Raw genomic sequence first — 24,426 nt, 5'->3', positions numbered from 1 at the left:
ACACTTTGGGTTCTGCCCACACCACTCCATGAAACCCTTTGGGCCAAGGTCACCAAAGATGTCATCCATTGGAAACAGTCCCTCCTGTCCCCATCTCCAGCCACCCAGTTCCCTTCCACACAGACAATCATGGCAGGAGGAATATTTTTGCATGTTATTCTGGCGATATTGTATACATAAACAATAAAACATACTAATATACCTTTCAATATGCCCCATTACACAAAAAAACTATGCTGGACACACTGTTTCAGACTTACTTTTTAAATAAGCAAAGTATCTTGGTAATCTTTCCATATAAGGAAGTCATTTTTTTTAAGTGCAAGATGTCCATCAGATCCAGCTAATAAAACATATTTAGCCAGTCTGCTTTTAATGGACATTTCACTAGTTTTTGATATTTTGCTATTACAAATAATGCTGCAATGAAGAAAGGTGTCCATATGTCACCACATACTGCTGTGAGAGTAATTGTAGGACAGTCTGAGAATTGGAATTGCCGGGTCCCAGGTAGATGCGTTTGCAATTCTAATATATGTTGTCCAGTTGTTATCACTCCTGCCAGAAAAGTGGGTAAATGCTTGTTTCTCTGCCCTGCTCAAACTTTTTGCTAATCTAATAGATACAAAGCAGTATCTCTGAGTTTTAATGGAGCACATTTTCTTATGTTTAAGAGCCATTTAAGAGTGACCATGTTCTAAACTAAAAATAGACTTACTGTATGATCCAACAATCCCACTCCTGGGCATATATCCAGAGGGAACCTTCATTCAAAAAGATACATGCACCCCAATGTTCATAGCAGCACTATTTACAATAGCCAAGATATGGAAATAACCCAGATGTCCATTGACAGATGACTGGATAAAGGAGCTATGGTATATTTATACAACAGAATACTACTCAGCCATAACAAAGAATAAAATAATGCCATTTGCAGCAACATGGATGGACCTGGAGAATGTCATTATAAGTGAAGCCAGCCAGAAAGAGAAAGAAAAATACCATATGATACCACTTATATGTGGAATCTAAAAAAAAAAAAAAAAAAAGACAAACATTTATTTACAAAACAGAAATAGACTCACAGACATAGAAAACAAACTTATGGTTATCAGGGGGGAAGGTGGGAAGGGATAAATTAGGAGTTCTAGATTTTCGGATACTAACTAATATACATAAAATAGATAAACAATAAGTTTATACTATATAGCACAGGGAACTATATTCAATATTTTGTAGTAACTTATGGGTAAAAAAGAATATGAAAATGAACATATGTATGTTCCTATATGACTGAAGTATTGTGCTGTACACCAGAAATTGATACAACATTGTAAACAGACTGTAGTTCTATAAAAATATATATTGAAAAAGAGTGACAGGGTTCTAAATATGAATCAGATCATACAACACATTCTTCAGATGTCTGATGGCTCCCGTCAGCTTTGCGATATAGAGATACAGCTCAGACTCCCGGGGTGGTCTTTCCTGTCCCTCCAGCCTGCTCTGTCACTGCACCTGTTCCCACACTCAGCACTGCAGGCTGAGTGGCCTTCTGTTCCTGGAACACCAGGCTCGCTCTCCTGACCGTGTCTGCAGCGTCCTTCCCCAGGCCTCACGCAGTAAACAACTATTGCTTGTCAGCCTCTGCTCCTCCAGGACGTCCTCCACGCGCTCCACCTCCTGATGCCCTGCGCTTAGGTCTACCAGGTCCTTGTGATTTTTCTATCTCTAGCATAATTCTCAACAGGATGTTGGCCCTTAATAACTATTTGTTGAATGGATGAGAGGCTGTGTAGCCCTCCCACTAAACAGACTTTGTGGGTAGAATTTCTCAGCAGGATTTCAGCTGCCAAATGAAAATTTCTAGATACACTTATCCTTACTCTATTGCTAGCCATGCATTTTCTTTGCTCTCTTTTTCCCTTGTTTTTTTTTTCTCCCCGAATGAAAAACAACCATGGAAATAAATGCCTCTCCGAGTCCATGCAATTCAAAGTCACTTTGCTTCGAGATGTGATGGTTCAAGGAAAGTATGCTCTTTGCGGTGGCTTTTATGAAAGAAAAGATCCCATTTCTGAGATACTGTGTAGGTCTAACTTTCTTTTAATGGGAATGGAAAATAGCTGGCTGTTGGTTAGCAGAAGCCATTACTGCTAACTGGTCTGACCTAGACATGATGGGCTCAGAGCCCAGCTCTCGTCGGTACAGACATCTTTCCTTGCTCTAGTTTGTCTCCCAGCAGAACTGGCTCCCATATCATTCTTTAGGGAGCATCTCTCCTGGTCCAGAGACAGCTCCCATCCCGGGCCTCAGCAAGCCTGGTGACTGGTCCCATTTCTGTCCACAACAAGCCCCAGGACTGGGAAGTTCTCTCATCAGCGAGGCAAAGGGTTCAGACCGGTTAGTTGCAAAGCTCTGCATTAGTTCTGACATTCTTTAATTTAAAATAATCTTTTTCTATTAGGATTCACTAAAACAATTGACATCTTATAGGGGAAAAATCTCTTTTCTAAGAATCTCATTTTACTAGGTGTGATCATTCATTCATTCATCTCCCAAGGGTTCCACACCCACCCTAGGACAAAATGATGATGTCACATTCAATAGTAAAACCAAATGTTACCAGCTAACAACAGCCATCTTTTTTATGCAGGAATTCCATTCCCTTGCAAACCTCACGGACATATTTTCTAGGACACACTGAGAGGTGTCTTCTGTGAGTCCAGAATTCCTGGGAATCACTTCCAGCCCCCACGGATATTCCAGGCATAGAGTGAGTCTGAGATGCTGCAGCACTGCTCCTCTAGCCTCTACAAAGCTGGGAATCCTCTTGCACAAGTGCCTTTATCTCCCCGAGCTCAAGCCTGAGGGGCCAAATGCACTGGCTGCCCCAGGAGTGAGGGCACACAGCAGCATTGTCTCTCCCAGGCTCCACCACTCAGCAATTTGTTAATCTCTGCCATCGCCAGTATCCTTACTGCTCCTGACGCTGGGGACTAAAGGCTGCTCTGAGATGAGGTGACATGCTCCTGTTAAAACAAGTCAAGAAGAAGTTAAGTGAGGCTTGGATAGATCACAGAATTTATTTATTGAACACCTGCTGTGAGCCTAGTTTAGCTCATGCACTCAAAGTAAGGCATGGGTCCCGGTTGCAGGCAGGGTTAGAGTGTTTTTCTCTTGGAGACTCTCAACCCCAATGTAGACCCGTGACTGTAGATCAGATAAAGGATTTCAGGCTGGGAGTTGGGGATGATTCACTTAGCTTCACTTCCCAGCTGTATCGGATTTCAGTTTTAGCTAGCCAGGACCCTTTCTACTAATTCATTCAATAAATGCCTTAAAAGTGTTTGTAGAAAAATATCTGTTTGTGCCAGGCTTTGTTTTAAGGCACAACGTGGGAAACTAAGATATATAAAATATGCTCTCTATTGCGCTCAACAATTTCTATTCACCTACATAAGTGTACAAAGAATCAGAATGAGTGATAAATGTCAAAGGGAAAATTCAAAAGATTAACGATCCATTACAGAAATGTCATTTGCAGTAGCTGAGCGAGAAAGGGGATTTGGGGGGCCACCTAGTGCCGCTGGGTCAGGAAAGATGGGATGAGCTTGCGCTGCAAAAAACAGGGACCAGAGAGAGTCAGTCATTCAGTCAACAAACATGCCCAAATCAAGGCTGCAGGTGCCCAAAGTGAGGGGTGGAAGGGGACTGGGGAACAGCCCATTTTGGCAAAAGCTCAGGATGTCTGAGGACAGGGTAGGAGGTCCAAAGGGAGGACACATGGCACCAGATCAGGGATGCTCTTGAGTAGAAAATTGCGATGCCACTTTGTTAAAGATGGTAAAGTTATGTTCAGAAATTGAGAAGGAAAGGAAGAGGGTAAGAGTAATTTAGATTTCATTTGCTCAAATCAGTCATATGGAAAAGCATGTGGATACTTAAAAAATGAGCTCTGTTCTTCTGGAACATTCACAGATACAGAACCCTTGAGAAATAATGACTATACATTGAGTTTTACTGGCGTGCTATTTCTGAATCATGTCGGGTTTTTTTTCCCCTGGTGCTTGTCGCCAGAATTCGCATATGTGGTATTGACCATCCCCTTGGGACTCTAAACGAGCGAGTGCTCTAAGTGGGTAGCGGCATCGTGACCCACGCTGCGGGCAGAGGCCAGGAGAGAAGAGGCATAATTGCGGTGGTCTGGGAGACACAGGCTGTCTCTTGTGGAAGGGCGGTGGCTATCACTTAGAGATGGCATCTCGCCAGAGGTGCAACCGTGTCACAGCACAAAGTTGTCCGTGCTTCTAGAGCCATTTGGGAGGATAAAGGGTTACTCTGACCTATGACCCTGGTGCTGTGTTTTACCTGGAGGGTTTTGCTTCTTTGGGCTTCCCATAGTTGTCTGCTGCAACCCTCTGGGATGTGGTTCTCCAAGGCTTTTGTCCTCAGTATCAATGGAAGTCCTCTACCCTGCACTTGCTGTTCTGTTCCAAAGGAGTTACCCTAAGAGGATCATCTGATTTCAAATGTACATTTTTTTATTGGAACAATAATAAGGTCATCAGATAAACAACAAGTTTATACTGTATAGCACAGGGAACTATATTCAATATCTTGTAGTAACTTATGGTTAAAAAGAATATGAAAACAAATATATGCATGTTCCTATATGACTGAAATATTGTGCTGTACACCAGAAATTGACACAAACATTGTACAACATTGTAAACTGATTGTACTTCAATAAAAACATATTTAAGAAACAATAATATGTTCATCAAATAGTTATTACAGCTGCCTTTGAGGAGTTAAGACTTTAAAATCTAACAAAAAGGGAGCATAAAGCAAATATATGTATCTGTACTTACGTGTTTGTATGTATTTGATTTTATACATTTTCACACCTAAAATCAAACTCAAGGGGGCAGAGCCTTTTATCCCGTAATTGGAAACTGGCTCCCAATAAGAAAATGCATCTTCTTATGACTAACAAACTTGCTATCAGAATCTTTTCTATTTTGGTAGGAAGTAAAGCAGAACTTCCAAGCAGAGTTTCCTAGAGGCTGCCTTGCTCACAGATCATAGATCAGAAACCTGTCAGACCCCTCAGAAGAAGGCCAGGCGCTCCTACAAATCCCCTCAAAGCTGCCCAGTCACTGAGAGTAATTCTAAACCTATATGCAAGCCATCGACATCAGTCCAAAGAAACATGCAGATGTTACTTCAGGGGACTTCATTCCAAGAATGTGGTTTCTTTCTGTATATGGTTTCTTTTAAATGTGCAGTACTTTACTGTCCAGGTTTGGAAGAGGAAAAGAATTAAAGATGGATACATGTAATTAAAATAAAACCAGGGCCATAGGAGACTGTTTATAGAATAGTAAAATGTTAAAAAAAAAATTCAGAAAGTCTCAGCTCCGCATTGCCCCCCTCTCCCGTCAAAGGAGAAACCATGATTTTTTTTCTATGTGATTTTACGCCGTACAGAGCTGCATGCATCCTGGGGACGGATCTTCAGAGGCAGAGGCGGGCTGCAGCGTCAGTGCCCAGGCATCTGCTAAACTCACCTGCCGGAGATAGCTCTGATTCCCTCCCTGCGCTTGGTGAAAGGGAATCATCCTCGACTTACAAATTGAACTGAGATTCCGAGAATGCACTGCTCAGAGTACGAAGCAGCATCCACTGGTTAGAAGTGTGGTTAACAAACCAGACAAAAAGTAGCTGCCAGTAACTGTACTCCCATCCCACCCAGCCATGCTTTGATCAACTTAATCCTGAGGAGTCAGTTAAAGAGGAGAAAGAATTGGAAAGATCAACCAGTTGCAACAAGAAGTCAGAGATGATGCCGTAGTTTATCGCTGCAGCATCAGGGGGTCAATTTGCTTTCCCCAAATGCTTTTCAAATCCCAGAGGCCAAGCCAATCAGAGACTGTTCTTTTTGATGACATTTATTTCATCATTAGCCAATTTAGTGGGGATTATTTTTGCAGGGGCTTAGGAAAGCCACCCAAGCTTTTTTTTTTTTTTTCTTAGCAATTTCTTAAACAAAGAAAGATAAGCTTCCCTTCTTCCTCTCACTCCTCCCCACCCTACATTGTCCACAACTCTATCCCTACTTCCTCTCTCAAGAGTAAATCATTCCTTCCTCCCAAAAAGGACAGGGTTTCTGACCTCAGGGACCACCGGCGTGTTACACGGAGCACTTTCTCTGCACATCAGGCTGCCCCCATGGCTCACCTGGTCTCCCCATCTCCAGGATGGAGCCCAGAGCTGGGGTCATCACACTGGAGCTTTCACAAACTTTTATGTGAAGCTCTGATCACAGGGGATATTTGGAGACACTCAAATATTTCCAACTTGACCCCCAGAAAGTCCCCCCAGAAGAATGTTTTCCCTTAAATTTTGAGAGATGAGTCAGAGATAGCAAAAGTGAGAGCTGGAAAAAATGATCCTCCCCGGAGACCTGGCAGTGAAAATCTGCCTTCAAAGCAAGTTCTTCATGGAAAATGTCCTTTCTCAAGAGTCCCAAATCTACTAATTAAGCAAGAAAACTTTGGATTGGCCATTGCTACCCAAATGTGTTAGTGTCTGTCTGCCTGCCAGTGTGTGACTTTTGGAAATCCCATTTGCACAGTCTGCTTTTCTCATAGGGCTTTATTGACACACACTGCGGCAGCTCTGTGGCCTTCCTAACTACAACATGTTAAATATCAGTGAAACTTAGCTTTGTCTTGACCACATTCCTATGAGTCTGGCCCTATGTTGCCAAACAGGAATGCAAACTTGGCCCACTGTCCCCTGCCTTTTTACAGATGCTGTCACCCCTCAGATTATTCCATCTTAACCAAGTGCAGATCATTACACAGAGCAGGAGAGTTGACCTGGCATCCAGCAAAAGCAAGAACATTCCTACATATATACGCACATTTTTAAGTGAGGGGCAGAAGAGCACAGTTAAGGTGCATCAGGAGTCTTTGAATCCTGGCAAGTCTGCTGTTAAGTGTATCTTTTGTATGCCCATTCTTTAAACCTTGATGATCCTGGTGTGATATGTACGATTACTTTCTACTGATAAAGCATTTGATTAACCGTTCTTTGATTGGATGATACCTTTTATAGCATCAGGGCAGGTATTGATTTAGAAACTAATTCTTTAGAGCATGATGCGGTGCTTGATTTTACTCTGGGGGAAAACAGTTCCCTTTCATTTTCCTAAAGAGACATTTAATTAATACATGAACCCAGAAGGAAGGAAATAATAAAGATCAGGGAGGAAATAAATAAAATAGAGATTAAAAAAACAATAGAAGAATCAATCAAACCAAAAGCTGGTTTTTTGAAAGAGTAAATAAAATCGACAAACCTCTGGCCAAACTCACAAAGAAGAAAAAAGAGAGAGCACAAATAAGCAAAATAAGAAAGGAAAATGGAGAAATTACAACAAATAACATAGAAATACAGAATATCATACAAGAATATTATGAAAAACTATATGGAACCAAAATGGATAACCTAGAGGAGATGGACAAGTTTCTGGAAACATACAGTCCACCAAGACTGAATCAAGAAGAAACTGACCACTTGAACAAATGGATCACTAGAAATGAAATCAAATTAGCAATAAAAAACCTCCCTACAAATAAAAGTCCAGGACCGGACGGCTTCATCAGGGAATTGTACCAAACATACAAAGAAGAACTCATACCAGTCCTTCTCAAACTCTTCCAGAAGATTGAAAAGGAGGGAAGACTCCCAAACTCATTCTATGAAGCCACCATCACCCTAAAACCAAAACCAGGCAAAGACACCACCAAAAATGAGAAATACAGACCAATATCACTATGAACATAGATGCAAAAATCCTCACCAAAATACTAGCAAATAGAATACAACAGCACATAAAAAAGATTATACATCATGATCAAGTGGGGTTCATCCCAGGGACACAAGGGTGGTTCAACATATGCAAATCAATCAATGTAATACATCACATCAACAAGAGAAAGGACAAAAACCACATGATCATCTCAATAGATGCAGAAAAAGCATTTGATAAAATTCAACACCCATTTATGACAAAAACTCTCACTAAAGTGGGTATAGAGGGAACATATCTCAACATAATAAAAGCTATATATGACAAGCCTACAGCCAGCATAATACTCAACGGTGAAAAGCTCAAAAGCTTCCCACTAAAATCTGGGACAAGACAAGGCTGCCCACTATCACCACTCCTATTCAACATAGTCTTGGAAGTCCTAGCACAGCAATCAGGCAAGAGAGAGAAATGAAAGGGATCCAAATTGGAAAAGAAGAGGTAAAAGTGTCACTATATGCCAATGACATGTTACTATATACAGAAAACCCTAAAAGGTCCACACAAAAACTACTAGAAGTAATTGAAGAATTCAGCAAGGCAGCAGGTTACAAGATTAATGTACAAAAATCAGTTGCATTTCTTTACACTAATGATGAATCAACAGGAAAAGAAAGCAAAGAAACAATCCCCTTTAAAATAGCACCAAAAGTAATAAAATATCTAGGAATAAATCTAACCAAGCAGGTGAAAGAATTATACACGGAGAACTATAAAACACTGATTAAGGAAATTAAAGAAGACTTAAAAAAATGGAAAGATATCCCATGCTCCTAGATTGGAAGAATCAATATTGTTAAAATGGTGACACTGCCCAAGGCAATCTACAGATTTAATGCAATCCCTATCAAATTACCCAGGACATATTTCACAGAACTAGAACAAATCATAATAAAATTTATATGGAACCACAAAAGACCTAGAATTGCCAAAGCATTACTGAAGAAAAAGAAAGAAGCTGGAGGAATAACTCTCCCAGACTTCAGACAATACTATAGAGCTACAGTAATCAAGACAGCATGGTATTGGTACAAAAGCAGACATATGGACCAATGGAACAGAATAGAGAGCCCAGAAATGAACCCACAAACTTTTGGTCAACTAGTCTTCAACAAAGGAAGCAAGAATATACAATGGAATAAAGAGAGTCTCTTCAGCAAATGGTGTTAGGAAAACTGGACAGCAGCATGTAAAACAATGAAGCTAGAACACTCCCTTACACCATACACAAAAATAAACTCAAAATGGATCAAAGACTTAAATGTAAGACAAGATACAATAAACTTCCTAGAAGAAAACATAGGTAAAACATTATTTCACATACATCTCAAAAATGTTCTCCTAGGGCAGTCTACCCACCGAACAGAAATAAAAGCAAGAATTAACAAATCAGACCTAATTAAACTTAGAAGCTTCTGCACAGCAAAGGAAACCATAAGTAAAACAAAACGACAACCTACGGAATGGGAGAAAATTTTTGCAAATGTTGAAACTGACAAAGAATATATAAGCAGCTCATATGACTTAATAAGAAAAAAACAAATAACCCAATCCAAAAATGGGCAGAAGACCTAAACAAGCAATTCTCCAAGGAAGACATACAAATGATCAATAGGCACATGAAAAAATGCTCAATATCACTAACAGAGAAATGCAAATCAAAACTACAATGAGGTATCACCTCACACCAGTCAGAATGGCCATCATTCAAAAGTCCACAAATGACAAATGCTGGAGAGGCTGTGAAGAAAAGGGAACCCTCCTACACTGCTGGTGGGAATGCAGTTTGGTGCAGCCACTGTAGAAAACAGTAAGGAGATTCCTCAAAAGACTAGGAATAGACTTACCGTATGACCCAGTAATCCTGCTCCTAGGCATATATCCAGAAAGAACCCTACTTCAAAAAGACACCTGCACCCCAATGTTCACAGCAGCACTATTTACAATATCCAAGACATGGAAACAGCCATAATGTCCATTAACAGATGACTGGATAAAGAAGGTGTGGTATATTTATACAATGGAATACTATTCAGTCATTAAAACCGACAACATAATGCCATTTGCAGCAACACGGATGCTCCTGGAGAATGTCATTCTAAGTGAAGTAAGCCAGAAAGAGAAAGAAAAATACCATATGAGATCGCTTATATGTGGAATCTTAAAAAAAAAAAAGAGAGAATATAAATACAAAACAGAAACAGACTCATAGATGTAGAATACAAACTTGTGGTTGCCGGAGGGAGTGGGGTGGGAAGGGACAGACTGGGAGTTCAAAATTTATAGATACTGACAGGCATATATAGAATAGATAAACAAGATTATACTGTATAGCACAGGGAAATACATACAAGATCTTGTGGTAGCTCACAGCAAAAAAACTATGACAATGAATATATGTATGTTCATGTATAACTGAAAAATTGTGCTCTACAATGGAATTCAACACAGCATTGTAAAATGACTATAACTCAATAAAAAAAGGTTTACAAAATAAGAACCCAGATATGAAGTTTTTTATTCTTTAAAAATAGGCTTTTTAAGTGGGCGGGCTAGAAAGGAACAAGATGATACAGGGGTGGGTTAACTTGCCTTCTGAATGTCTCAAACTTCATATGGTCCAAAATGGACCTTCCATCCCTAAACTTGTTTATCCTTCTGTGGTCTTTCTCTGTGATTGGCTCTACAGCAGGACCAAATGACCTCACTGGTTACCAAAATCCCACCATTTCCATATCTTAAATGTCTCCGTCCCATCTCCTCTGCCATGGCTTTAATTCAGTTCTTTCCCATCTCTTTTCCTGCCCATCTTCTCACTTCTCCAGCTCATGTTCCCATCTCCACGCTGCAGCTGGGACCATCTCTCTGAAATGACAATTTGAGTGTATCAGCTAAGTGCTCAAAATCTCTCAGAAGCTTTTTATTTCCCAGAAGAAAAGGACTTTGCTACTAGAATGACCCAGAAAGCCCTTTGTGAGCTAACTGTCTCCTCCCTCTGTTTCACCTCTTGTTATTATCTGCTCTTGGCACTGTGTTTCAGAAATACTTAACCAACTGTAATCTTCCAAATCTTTCATTTTGTTTCTTGCCTCCATGCCTTTGAATGCTCAGAATGTTTCTCCATTTTTGTGTAAACTCCTACTTATCTTTCAAAATCCTACTAAGGCATCACTCTGCCTCTTTAAACCTTTTTCTGTATGATGAATCTTCTTATTTTATTGTATTACTCTGTATTATGAATAAATGATGGTTCATTTGTGTATGTTTTTCCTTAGATTTAAAAATTATCTGACATGGTTTCTAGTAATTGAATGGAATATGGTGAACAATTTTTATGAAATCACTACTGCAGAAAAAGTACCTGAGAGCTTAATCCTAAATCATGTTGCCTAGAAGGTGACATTACTGGACTTGGAAGCCAAGCATAGCCTCATGCTTAGGGGTACATTACATCTCAGATTGTACCATGCAACATACTAGATAAGAGTGAGTTTACAGAAATATTTGTAAATAGCTGCCTAACAGGTGCTCATAATTTCATTGGTAATACAAAACTAACACTTCATGTATAGTTATTAATATGCTAATCACTTAATGACTTTCCTTGTATTTTTCATGAAACTCAAACAATTGTATGTAGACCTGTGGCTTATTAGCACATCTCCACTGACAGTACTTATTATTATTGTTTTAATCCATTATGTTTAGCTCTAGTCTTTGAAGCACTTACAATGGCTGTTTCTCACTTTTTGTCTTTTCAAGTTCAACATTCCTATGCCTTTATTGTATTGAAGTATTTCCTCATTCCCTACTGGTGGACATTCATCAGAGTCACAATTTTACAGTTGGATGGAATTGTTAGAACATGATCTGATTCCTTTTTTTTTTTTTTTAAATAACAGAGCAAACTGAGAAACAGAGAAGTGTTTTGTGTGACCTTGCTCAGCTGGTTGGTGGCCGAGCCAAGACCACCTGGTCTTGAGACCTCCTTCCAAACCGGTGTCCTTGCCCCCACCCTGGTGGTCTCCTCTGATTGACTTCTTCACAGCTCTCTCCCTTCCTCCAACCTCTTTCAGAGAAATCAGTTCAGTTCTTCAGACAGTATCTGTTCTTCCTGTTTCCTCTAGGCTTCTGGGAATTATGAGGGAAAAAGTTGGTCCTTACTGAATTTTCTGTTTCCTATGCTAGATCTCATCATTTCATATTACTTCTCCAAAAGTTGAAATGCTACTTTTATTTTAAAATTCCTGTGACTTGGATAAGGTTTTTTGCTCTCCCCTTACTTGATTTGATGGTTTTTCTGATATCTTTACTGAGTATATTTTATGATTATTTAGACATCCTGTTTTTTATTTGTCTGGGTTAAAATATGTGATCCTTTTCATTTTTCTGCCCTTCACATTTTCCTTAATGAAAAGCATTCCAAAATTTCAGTTAGTACATACCATTTCCTTATAAAATACTATGGGTTACTTTGTATATTAATGCTCTTCAGTTAAAAGAAGAACTCCTTTCACAGAAATCTTGAATATCAGGGTCAGAAGACTCATGATCCAAGCTAATTTCCAAAGCTTCCATTCCCTTTAAAACACCCCCACTCTGTGTTAAGCCTTTGCTTGAAGACATCCAAAGATAGGGAACTCAGTATTTTGAAGAAATTCCAACTGTCTCTGGACACTCTATCTTTTAAAATCTTCTCTTCAATCCAGTTGAATCATTCTCTCTCAGTAATATAATTCTGATTTCAGAGCCATTAAAAACAACTCTTGTTCGACTTTCAGCCAGCTGATCGTGTGTTTGAAAGCAGCTTTCATTTCCCCCCGTGCCTGTTCTTCCTCAGGCTAAAAGTTCCATTTCCTCCAAACTGCAGTCCAATACTTCGGTTTTAAATTCCCCCATCTTCCTGATTGCCTGTTACAGGCCCAGGGCTGCCTGCTGTTCCCCAGGTGTACTCTGTACTCTGACCAGAGGGGCAGGGGTCCCCATATCCCTGATCTAATGTGGCCACGCCTTTCATGAGTGGCTCGTTCCTGCCCATTCGCACTGAGTGGCTTGTTACGGGGTGAGTTGTGTTCCCCTCAAAAGAAAGGTTGAAGTTCTAACCCCTCGTACCTCAGAATGTGGAATTGTTTGTAAAACAGGATTTTACAGAGGTAATTTAGTAAAACAAGCTTATTAGGGCGGGCCCTAATCCAACGTGACTGGTATCCTTATGAAAAGGGGAAATTAGGACACTGAGACAGACACGCACAGCGGGGAGATGATGTGTAGACAAGGGGAGAAGATGGCCATGGGACTGCAGTGATGTATCCACAAGCCAGGGAACGCTAAGGATTTTTGGCAAACACCAGAAGCTACCAGGTATGAGGAAAGATTCTCCCTTAGAGCCATCAGAGAGAGCCTGCCCTGCCAACACCTTGATTTCAGATTTCTGGCTTCCAGAACTGAGAGACAGCACATTTCTGCTGTTCTAAATCACTCAGTTCTTGTTCCATGGTTACGGCAGTCCTGGGAAGATGACATACTGTCCTTTCACCAAAGCTCCCTGCTTTTTACTCCCCGTTCTGTAATCTTTCTTTCCCTTTTCTCGAACAAAATTCTGGCAATCCATGTAAAATTAAAAAAAAAAACCTCTTTATTTTGTTTCATTTTTGTTTGACTTGGCTCATTGTTTAAGCCAGTTGAGATCTTTTATGTCCTGTTTCCATCACGTGGGTATTTAATATGTCTCAGCTTAGAATCTTCTACTAGAGTGGCTCGTAGTCCCTATTCAAATCACTGGTAAAAGCACTGAATGAGATACAACAGATGCTCCTGGAATTCCCTTTTGGTCAACACTTTTTTTTTTTTTTTTTTACCACAGTTGTTCAACCTGTTTTAAACCCAAATAACTTCCTTGATCCAATTTATAATTCTCTGTTTTGAATACAAGACAAAATACTATAAAAGACAATGTCTAACATCTTGCTGCAATCATGATATGTCATTTTATATCATTCTTTCTTGCCAATTTAGTAGCTCTACCGACAATTAGTTTAATCTGGGATGATTTATTCCTTATTATCCCTACTTTTCTTTTCATTTTGAACTTGATTTTCTAAGTCAACTTAAATCAAGTTTTTAATAATTCAGTCAATAATCTTGCCTGAAACACTTATCAAATCTTTTGGTTTGTTTTGTGGAATCTATCTCTCCTCTTTGGAAATGTGAACCACAGTGGTTCCTCTTCTGTTTTCTCTGGCTCTTCAAAAATTCAATTCAGAGAACTCATTTCATCCCCCACGCTCTCCCAAAATATTCATCCAACCTAGCCCTCCTGAAATATTCATATGTATTTTGTCCAGATCATAAGACTTGAGTTCTTTTATAATTACACTCCTATAATCTCTACATTTATCTTGGTTTTGGTTCTCTCTTATCTTTATTTCTTCTAAGCTTTCTGAAGATTGTTCTTCTTGACAGAGAAGATGAAAGACATGAGTTTCAACTAAAGTCCTATGCATATACAAACATCTGATAATAATTACATCTTAAAGTTCTTACACTGTAGAACAGTAAAAGCATTTTGATACATACTCCATTCTGCAGGTGAGCAGCTATCATTATTACATATGATTTCTTGAATTTTTACCTGACACAAGGATCAATCACTGAATATTTTCTCTAAGCATCTTTTTCTCTAGGTTGACTACAATTTCTCTTGCCAAGAAATAATGAATTTGTTTCTACTTGATAAAGTTTCAGAATATCCTGGAACAGCCTCGTGCATTTCAACTAGATAATTTTAGAAGAGAGCAGAAATAGACTTTTCTTCAAAGAAGACATACATGTGCCAATAGGCACATGAAAATATGCTAAATATCACTAATTATTAGATAAATGCAAATCAAAACTACAATGAGATATCACCTCACACCAGTCAGAATGGCCATCATCAAAAAGCCTACAAATAATTAATGCTGGAGAGGGTGTGGAGAAAAGGTATTCTACTACTACACTATTAGTAGAAATGTACATTGGTGCAGCCACTATAGAGAACAGTATAGAGGTCCCTTACTGTCCCAGCATATGATCCAGCAATCCCATTCCTAGGCATGTATCCAGTGGAAACATTAATTCAAAAAATACATGCCCCTCACTGTTTATAGCAGCACTATTTACAATAGCCAAGACACGGAAGCCACCTGAATGCCCATTGACAGATGAAAAGATAAAGAAGAAGTGGTGTATATATATATTATATATATAACAGAATATTACTCAGCCATAAAAAAGAATAAAATAATGCCATTTGCAGCAACATAGATGGACTTAGAGATGATCATATGAAGAGAAGTAAGTCAGACAGAGAAAGAAATATCATATGATATCACTTATATGTGGAATCTAAGAAAAATGATAGAAATAAACTTATTTACAAACTAGAAATAGACTCAACAGACATAGAAAACAAATTATGGTTACCGAAGGGGAAAGGGGTAGAAAGGAGGGATAAATTAGGAGTTTGGGATTAACATTTACAAACTACTATATACAAAACAGATAAACAGCAAGGTTATATTGTATAGCACAGGGAACTACAGTCAATGTTTTGTGATAACCTATAATGGAAAAGAATCTGGAAAAGGATATAAACATATAACTGAATCACTTTGCCTTACACCTGAAACTAACACAACATTGTAAATCAACTACATTTCAATTAAAAAACAAACTAACAAGAAGGCAGAATGTAGGTCAATACCAAAATATGAGTTATATGCATTGTTTATAAGACTGCATACCACACTAGATAAAGTGAATTTCATATATAATATGACAAAATACCCAGGGCTTAACTGTTTAAGGAGCATCACATAAAATTTGAGTTGACTTAGGAAATCAAGTTCAAAATAGACACTTTGTCAATGGCAAGGCATCTATAAGAGGCCCTGGACCCAGGAGTAGAGTGTCCTTATCATATTTCGGAAATTATTAGCCAGGTCTGCCTGTTACTTCAAGTAGGACCTGAGAGCCAGAGGATGAAATCCTGACAGTAGGCTGTTCCCCACTGGAGCTGCAGTTGAGGAAGTAGGGAACAGTACAGAGGGTGGGTGGGAAGATGCAGTCCTCAAACACTCTTCAGGCAAATGGCTGGTGTCGGTACCAGGGAACCCAGACCAAGTCATGCTTTAAGTCAATAAATGTATATTACACAGCTACTTTGTGCCAGACGCTATGCTAATTGTGGGCAATCTAGGTAGGCAGTCTGTAATGCAGTCACTTGGCTGGTGTTTAGCGTCAGATCTTTATTCCCCGAGATGCAGTCTTGGAAAGATAAAGGCACGACCATAGACCATTCAGGGGAGCTAGGATCCCAGGAGGGTATCAGAGTAACTACTGAAGCGGTCACATGGGGGGAGCTCCGGAAGGGGAGCTCAGCGGCAGGGTGTTAGCAGATGAGCAAGGATGTGGCTTAAGCAGCACGGCAGACACTTAGGGGTCAGCCTTCCATTCCCATAGCCCAAGTTTGACTGTGACTAGCGTGCTGGGCAGAGCGTCTGTATTTTAATTCTGGCCAGACTGGATGAAGGTGCCATGTGGTAGGAAAGACAAGATGACGAGGGAGGTCAGGGTTGTTTCTGGATTTCTTCACCTAGGAAATGGGGCAGAATTGAGCCTGTTGGTGTTTTCTAAGTCACTATGGATTATTTAAATTATTTCTCTTGCATCTGTTAGCATCAAATTGTGGGCTAGGCGGCTCATTGCTACTCATTAGAGTTGTGTATTCCATAGATCCTTCCAGGAGACTCTAGAACTAGGGGATAAATCAAAAGAGGTAACATTTGGCGTACAGAAAACTCAGCAAGATGTTAACCTTTGGAAATGCAGGCACCCAATAAAACTCTGAAGTTGCCTCATGATGTCCCCAATCCTATGATCACAGTTATTCCTAGACCCCTTTCCTATTGACCAGGAGCCCGCTGGTCTGGACCAGCCTTTGAGTATTGATATAACTTGTGATTATTTTAAAATTTCTTTTATTGTCACAAACTTGGCTAAAGGGCATAAAAAAAAAATCACTCACTGGGCTCTCCCTTTATGCAGATGGTCTGTCATTTGAATAACAAACACCATTTTCCTCTGAAGAACTATCTCAGAACACATGTGATAGGCAGAACTACACTTTCTCCAGTACGTGAGATTGCTTTAGTAGCTGTCAGACATCTCCCAAAGATCTGGTGAGATAGATTTATTTTTGAACATCTTGGTAATGATAGTAAATTGTGCCATTTTTCTAATCATTTTTTGCTAACAGACTTCTTGATTAATCTGATGTTGCTGTCAGAAATAGACTTCACATCCTCTTAAGAACGAAAACTTCATGGACCCTTTATTGACGGCCTTTTATGATTTTTCTGTAGTTAACACACAATCCATGTGTTTTTAAACATCCTTTTAAGTAAATGGGAGATTGGAAAACAGTCCACAGCACATCATTTTGTACTGTAAATGTGGGGTGGGTGTTTATCCTTTAATAAAGGGGAACGTTCTTTCAAATAACACGAAGGACAACATTACTGTTGGTTCTAAACAAAAGCTCTAAAAGCCCTACCACCCTCCCGTCTTTTTTCCCTCTCTTCTCCTTCCTCCCTTTCTCCTTTCTATGCTTCAGTAACTATTTATTAAGGGGCAATTCTGACTGCGTTGGTCACTGAACTCTGTCCTCAAGGGGCTTACGCTTAAGTGGGAGAGGCAGTTGCTAAACCACTAATTATGAAAACTAATTTATAAGAAATTCTGCCTCTTGCTTGTTACCAACTGGGTTTTTCTCACTGATGCTCTGAAGTCCCTCGCTCTGTGACCTTTGCTGGGACCGTCTAATAAATCCTTTAGCTGTTGGATGGAGGAAGTCACAAACCAAACTGATTAAACCTCCTCCAATTCACAAAGCCCTCTGCCACCACCTGGGACCCTCGCGCTAAGAACTTGGTATTATGTCTCTTAAATGTGTTTCTAAGGCTGCTCTTCCTAAACCTTTCCCACTATCCTTATCAATCCACCACTCTGTACCATCTCCTACCCTCTTCTTTCATGAGATGTCAAGGACAACATAATTCTTCAGTTCAGAATTTCTGTATCCAGTTCAAGATTGATGCTCCAAAAATCTATTAATTCTTATATAACAGACTGTCTCCTTTCTCCCTCTCTTAGAATAAGTCTCACTTTTTACTTTCTGAGGTTTGCTCTCTCTATCCCATGTCCTCTGATCTTCTTTGGACATTTGTTTCCATAAACCATGCTCTCTCCTCTGACTTTGATTTTTATCACCCTTTAATTGTTTTTTCTCCACAACCTCTACAGAGGCTCGAATCTCCTTAAAAACAAGAGGCAAAAGCAGACAATGGTGACATCAAAAACCATTAAGACAGAACTAAAAACAAAAACAAAAACAAAAACCCTGCTAACTTCTTGTGCTATTTATTAGTTTATCTCATTGTTTCCCTTCAGAACAGTTCAGCTTGCATTGTTTGCTTCCGTTCCTTACCACTCACTTTGTAACTTCCTCCCTAACCTCGTAATTAGCAATATTTTTCCTTGGAAGGTAATACTGAATGACTGACAACCCACTGACAAATTCACTTATTTAAGATACAATCACTTGGTTACTTTTCTCTGTTTTGCACTATGGGAGGTTGAGGGTAAGGCTCCCATCCATGCCTTTGGAGGACATTTGGCCTGCAGTGTAACTATTAGAACAGATGTGGCACGTACAAGATATGGTGACTCCCAGATAGTGTAGCCTTTTCATTTATTTCTGCTGAAGAAGACGGTGTTGAATATTCTGCTCTTTTTGCACACTGACTTACAGATTCTGTGGTGTTGCACTAGGTTTGTTCTGACCTCTTGGAGGCACTCCTTCTGTGTTTCTTTCGTGGGTGGTTAGACCTCTCCACCAGTTTTTGTCCCTTATAGGTAGATACAGCCTCCATTCCTGTATGTGATTCTTTTGCTACATTGCCGGCCATGGCTCTGTTAACTGCAGCAGAAGGATGAAGACTGGGAAGAATTGACACCTTAAATTATACATTTTCACCGAGCACCAGGCTCCAAGGGACAGATCCAGCAGTAAGTAGACCATGGGGAAAAGTCCAGCCAGGCAAGTACAGAGTGGTATACAGAGAGAGGGCAGGCGCTTAGGCAACACACAGCATCAAGAGATGTTACACATTAGGACATGAAGCTCTTGAGAATTAAGGCCCTTATTAACTCTCCTGAACTATCTCGATCACCTCCACGCTCTATTCTCTATACTAACTCCAGGTTTGTCTTGATAAAACAGAGCTAAGCATGTCATTGTCTTTTTTTTTTTTAAATCATGTCACTGACTTTTTTTAAAATCATGTCATTGCCTTTTTTTTTTTTAAATCATGTCACTGTCTTTTAAAAACACCTTCAGTAACTCCTAGCATTCAAGACCCCCTGTGATTTGGTGTTTTAAGTCTCATTTCTCCATTCTCCCTACTTGGGATCATGTTCTTTAACTAAACTGTCCTACTTGCTAGTTCATGAAAACACTCCATGGTGTTTTCCTCTTTGTCTTTGCTTTTCCAATGGCTCTTCTTCATATGACCTCCCTCCCTTCTCTTCTCTTCTCCCTTTCTATCCCTAGCTATTTTATCCTTTAAAATTAGCCAAATACGCTCTTCCAAAAAGTTCTTGATCTTATCACCCAGAGGAGGACTGCATCATTCTCCAAGTTCCTGATGCTAATTTTTAAATATTTCTTTTGACATTTGCTGCAATAAAAAGCACAATAGGATATTTGTGTGTTCATCTTTCTTATTAGTCTGAACTTCTTGAAGGAAGAAGCCACGTTATAAACATCTTTGTCTATATTTTCAGTTCCCAAGATAGTGTTTTGCACATTGAAAGTGCTCAACAGATGTATGTTGAGTGATCCCTTAAATTGTGCTCCAAAGGACAGCTGACAGTATTAGTTTGTTCTTAATTCATATAGAATTATATTTCTCTCTGGAAATAAATGATCCAAAAGTCTGTGTTTTCAATTTCTATTAAGCATATGATCCAGTGAATGACAAGCTTCTCTGGGAAACATTAAACTGAGAATGCTATGTTCCATCTTTTCAATCATATCTGAATTTTCCATTAAGAAGGAAAAAATACTTTTAGAAGGTTGAGTAGGATGGTACTTTTGAAAAAGCTTTCCAACTGTATTAAGTTCAGATTAATTCAAGGAAATTCTCTGACTCTGAGCCCACACCTTTTTCATGCAGGGTCAACTGGAGCATTTTCATTCACTTCAAGCTCTTCCCCAGCCCTGTGATCTCTCAAAACCAATTTCAGAGGAGAAGTTCACCCAGATCATGGCTGTTGAGATGAACAGTGGGGCAGAAGGCAGTATGTGCAGTAGTGGTGCATCAAATGTCCTGGAGGAGAAGTAATTCAGTAACAAGGACCTGGGGAGGACCAGGTGTAACCGTGAGGGAGGAGGGATCAACAGCAGCCCAGAATATTAGATTTCTTGATTCAGGGATGTGCAGCTGAGTTATCATTGCTAGACTCCCCCCAAAAAAGAGCTGGAGACACAGTGGAAAGCCAAGGTAAATAGTTCTTGGCTGGTCATCTCATGCTCCCATCTTTCATGGGCATTAAACAGACATAAACGATCAGTGAACTGAAAAGAAGAGAATTCTGAAGTCATAGCAAGTACTTGCAGAATCTCAGCCTTAAAGTGAAGGAAATTGTCCTCTGCTGCCCTGTCCATCTTAACAGCCTTGACCGGACTAAACTCTCTCCTCTCAAATTAGTTTTTAGAGATCACAGGACTCACAGCTGCTGTTTGGTTTCCCAAGTTTGGGCCAGTATGCCCTCCATAATGTCTGCCATCTGCTCTCTCTGGGTGAGCATCAGCTCTGTCAGTGTGGTCCTCTCCATAGCTTTGGGCTGCCTTCTTCTTTTTTGGCTATTACATTGGAAACTTCAACCAGAGAAGTTCACTTCTCTTTGGGAAACTTACGATATGTAATATCAGCTGGCTTCTCCCATTACAGATTTACATTATTTTGCTTCCACACTTTTCAAATTCACTGTTCCCCTATCAAAAACCCAAACCAAGGAGGGAGGGTATAGCTCAGTGGTAGAGGGCTTATTTAGCATGCACGAGGTCCAGGGTTCAGTACCTCCATCAAAAAAAAAAAAAAAAAAAAAGTCAAATTAGATAAGCTTAAAAAATAAATAAAATTCTTAAAAATGTAAATATAAAAAAACCTTAAAAAATCCAGACCAGCTGTTTCAAAACTTCACTCCTATAGACTCACAACCTAGGATACCTAATATTTCATAAATACAAAATGTAATCTATTGCAAATTCACAGACACTATTTATTATTTAGTTATTATTTCTTGGCTCACTGAACTGTACCAGGTGTCTCCTCACTTAAACTCCACCTTCCATTTATACCATTTAAAGCAACTGTTTCCTAAAGTTTCAGGCAAGGAGGTATACTTTCTACTCCAGAACATTAATTTTTAATTTTCACTGAAGTTCTATTGTTTTGCACACTCACACACATATGCATATACATACACCCTTATTACATCTCTAGTCCTATTAAACTTCACTCACTCCCAATTTCCTATCATCATGATGATTACAGCTTCTAAGCCAAACAGCTGGACATGTTATCTGATAAATGATTTGTCATTTCCAGAGCAGGATATAAAGTTTAGATCGAAAATGGGGGAATTTCTAGTCATTTTTATGGTTATATCCACAGCCAATCAGGATATCTGAAATTTATCTAAGGCTGGAAAACCTGACATATGAAATAATCACATGACTTTCTTTTTTTGCTCTGATAGATATTTTGACCCTTGACTGTATTCTGTTCCGATCTTCTAGAATCTAAAACTTTGCCCTTTGGGAGTGCATATGTCATGCTTTATATTCCTTTTAATTTCTTTAAAAAATTTTTTCTGGACAACTAGATGTATAAAGCCAATCATAGTGTAGGTCTCCACTACCAAATGAATTACTTAAAGACAGTTTATTAAATATAACAAGAAATCTTGTTCTTTGCCAGGCATTTGTGCAATACAGCGAGTGATTCTTTTTCTCACATTAGCCTTTTAAGCTTCTTTATTAGGTTTCGACTGCTTCTGTAACAAATTCCTACAAACTTAGTGGCTTAAAGCAATACACATTTATTAACTTAGAGTTCTGTGGGTGAGAGTCTCACACAGGTCTCATCAAGCGAAAATCAAAGCTTTGACAGGGAGGCATTCATTTCTAGAGACTCCTGGGGAATCTTCTTATGTGCCTTTTCCAACTTCCAGGGGTTCCCCCTCCCCTGGCTTGTCAGCCCTTCCTCCACCTCAAAGGCAGCAATGCTGCATCTCTCTGACCACTATTCTCTGCTCATGTCTCCCTTTTACTGATCATAGCTGGCAGTTTTTCCACTTTTAAGAACTCATGCGATTAGATTGGGCTCCCTTGGGGAGTCCGAGATAACCTCCTTACTGCAAGTTCCAGCCACTTAAATAAATCAACTGCAAATTATTTCAGATGCAAATTATTCACATCTGCAAAGTCCTTTTATGCTAGCTAAAGTAACATATTCACGGACTGCCTTTTTTTTTTTTTTTTGCCTACCACAGCATCTTTAGATCTACCTAATTCTTAGTAATTTTGTCAGAATCGATATTGGTCCTAATAACTTTTTTTATTCACTACTAAGTTTCTTTTAAAAATTACTATTTTTTAAATTGAGGTGTAGTTGATTTGCAATATTATATAAGCTTCAGGTGTACAACATAGTGATTCACAATTTTTAAAGGTTATACTCCATTTATAGTTATTATAAAATATTGCCTATTCTCCACGTTGTACAATATATCTTTGTAGCTTATTTATTTTATACATAGTAGTTTGTACCTCTTAATCCCCTACCCCTATCTTGCGCCTCCCTTCTTCCCTCTCCCTACTGGTAACCACTAGATTGCTCTCTATAGCTGAGAGTTTGTTTCTTTTTCGTTATATTCACTAGTTTGTTTTTGTTTTTAGATTCCACATGTAAGTGATAACATACAGTATTTGTCTTTCTCTGGATGACTTCTTTCACTTAACATAATGCCATTCACATTGTCGCAAATGAAAAAATGTCATTCTTTTTTATGGCTGAGTAATATTCCACTGTAACTACTAAGTTTCTTGATGGTGTTATCTTTCTCACAACTCTTTGCAAATGTGAACATCAGTAATAATCTGTTTAAGAAGCATATTACCCATTTAGGGTTGAGTCTCCAAGTTAGAAACTACCTTAAAATCTTTTACCATGGAGTACAAATTGGCAGTCCAAGTACAGAATTTAGCTCTCAGGTTTGTTTTATTTGATCTGCATCATGTTATAGACATGTCTAACTTCAAATAGCTTCAGGCAGGCACATTCTCTAATCTCCATGATAGTCCTCACCATCTTCTACTGTCCGTACCCAAACTATTTCATTCATGCTGATGAATTACTACCTTGTTCCTAAAGATATCTGAGTTTGTGACATCTAATCCAGTCAGTGTACTAAGCTATAAAGTTATCACCAGTACCTTAAGTTGGTTATCATAACTTCTGAGCATTTCCAGTCATAGGGGTCTTATGTTGCAGAACAGATTATTCCATTTATGAATAACTATTTGAAAATATTTTTCTACCTATTCATCTTGACTCTGTGTTACACAAAATAAGTCCAATTTTCTGTTTTTCATGGACCTCTTGAATAATTATAATGATCAAACCTCCTAATTCTTTTCTTTTCCATTATAAATATTTTCTATTCAGTTAATTTTTTCATTTGATGTAGTTCTCAAACATTTCAAGTTTTTCAATCTCCTTCTTGTAATGTGGTGACCAGAATAGTGATAATACTCCAGATGTGGTCTGATCAGTATCAGGTACCATAGACCTAATTTTTTTTTGCATACTTTTATTAACCCAGTTATGATTACCTTCACTCTGACAGCTTATAAAACACTTTAGGCTCATATTATACCTGCATTCAATTAAAACATCAAGGTCTTTTTTTCCTTCAAGATCTTTTGTTGCAGGAATGTCTGACACTGTATTTCCCCTCAAATCTAATTTTGGTTCATTCATCAGGCAGCAAACACTTATTGAGCACTGGCTGCATGCATGACATTGTGCTTAATGCTAGAAGGTATAAAGAAGAATACCATATAGAGGAGGTGTTCATAGTTTCATGACGGAGAGAGACTGATGCCTATTTCTGGTCCAGAGTGAGCAATGCAGCAGGAGAGGTATCTGTAAGGTGGACTTCCACCCAATTAAAGAGAAGCAAGTGCTTGCCAGTGTGCTAAGGACTTTAAGTAGAAGTACTTAGTCATTGAATATTTTGGGTTGGAGCTGATGAGAGGTCTGGGCTGAAGTGAATGATTGGGAGCATAGCAGACGTGTCATTTTGCATCCACTTGTTCACTGTTTCTTCTTTTGCCCTGGGGGTGTGAACCTTTTCCCCTTGGATACAGC

General features: G+C 39.1%; 1 long non-coding RNA gene across 1 annotated transcript in view; it reads right to left on the bottom strand.

Annotated features, from left to right (window-relative positions):
- Positions 1-10,392: 10,392 nt before the first annotated feature.
- The window catches only part of LOC116665284, a 233,043-nt gene continuing 219,009 nt past the window's right edge, over positions 10,393-24,426 (bottom strand). Inside the window, exon 4 of the long non-coding RNA XR_004321820.1 lies at positions 10,393-10,750. This is a non-coding gene — a long non-coding RNA (uncharacterized LOC116665284). The remainder of the gene's footprint in view (positions 10,751-24,426) is intronic.

The sequence above is a fragment of the Camelus ferus genome, chromosome 8, assembly GCF_009834535.1.
Source record: "Camelus ferus isolate YT-003-E chromosome 8, BCGSAC_Cfer_1.0, whole genome shotgun sequence".
Classification (NCBI taxonomy): Eukaryota; Metazoa; Chordata; class Mammalia; order Artiodactyla; family Camelidae; genus Camelus; species Camelus ferus.
Note: the sequence above shows the minus strand (reverse complement) of the source record. Positions and strands in the feature narration are given on the sequence as shown.